This window comes from Otolemur garnettii, unplaced genomic scaffold (assembly GCF_000181295.1).
Source record: "Otolemur garnettii isolate 467f Iridium unplaced genomic scaffold, OtoGar3 scaffold00046, whole genome shotgun sequence".
NCBI classification, from domain to species: Eukaryota; Metazoa; Chordata; class Mammalia; order Primates; family Galagidae; genus Otolemur; species Otolemur garnettii.
In genome coordinates this window covers 1,906,158-1,907,343 of record NW_003852441.1, presented here as the reverse complement: position 1 = coordinate 1,907,343, position 1,186 = coordinate 1,906,158, and the positions used below count along the sequence as shown (strand labels likewise).

Here is a 1,186-nt window from a genome sequence, read left to right as displayed (position 1 = left end):
CAGCCATCATTGTTGTTTGGCGGGTCCAGGCTGGGGATTTGAACCCGCCACCTTAGGTGTACGTGGCTGGCGCCTTAGCCCGTTGAGCTATAGGCGCCGAGCCCAGTTTCACTTCTTGATAGAAATTTAATCCAAGTTCTGGTTTTATTTTGAGAAGATCAAATTCATGTGCATCCTCCATGTGGACATACAATTTCTCGATTGCTTCTGCTTGCTTTTCACAAAATCAGCAGACAGCAGAGGCAGGGTGTTCTTCCCAATCAGACCAGTCCTCTTCCTGATGGTCTAGCAACTCCCGATCATCTTCCAGCTGAACTTCTTCCCATGATTTTCCGAGTTCCAAGTAATTGATGACATAAAATCGGTCATATTCTCTGTTCTTAGGATTGATCCTATGATGCTGTTTTATCCTCATGTGATCTTTAAGTGTATTTTTGTCCCTAAAGGTTTTCTCACAGTACAAACACTGCAAACTGTCAAGCTTTTTCTGTAACATACACAGAAATTCATTGCAATTTACAATGTTGTCTGGCAATCCAATGTTGAAAGCATGTTCTCTGGCCATGTGGTTCAAAAGAACAGATCTGTTTCTGAGGAATTCTCCATTGCAAAACATACAAATGCCATGGAAATTGGTATCATTTCATTCTTGCTGCTGCTGTTCTAGAATTTCTTTCAGTCTTTGTTTCTGAAGCTCCTCGCTAAGAATTCTATCTTCTGGTAAAACATCACATAACAAAAAATAATTTTCTTGTTCTTCAAATGGAGCTGTGAAATTGATTCTTATCACACTACAGAAATCTGTGATGGGTTGTTCAGCAAACCTTTTCTTCCAATATAAAATGTACCTTTGGAAATTGGCAACCAACTTGACATCAGCTATGACAAACCTGTGCTCAATAATCATGTGCTTTAGAAGTTTGTCTTTTCAGCCACAGGAAAATGTTCTTCACAGAAAATACAAGGCACAGATGGAGAACCTTCTAAAGTGGTGGTGCCACCTGGACTTTCTGGCAGGGAAAGCGGCTCTAGGATACAATCCTTACTGTCTGACCCACCTCGACCCAGAGTGAGCGCAAAGCTTGGGGTCCAAAACGGAAGACAGACGCCCAAGGAGCTTCCACTGAAGTTCCATTTTCTCCCGTGTCCTCCTTTTCATTCATTTCAAAAATCTTTTTTTTTTTTT

At 41.2% G+C, this 1,186-nt stretch overlaps 1 pseudogene; it reads right to left on the bottom strand.

Moving 5' to 3' along the window:
* Window positions 1–1,186, bottom strand: part of LOC100943454 — an 11,786-nt pseudogene that overhangs the window by 8,894 nt on the left and 1,706 nt on the right.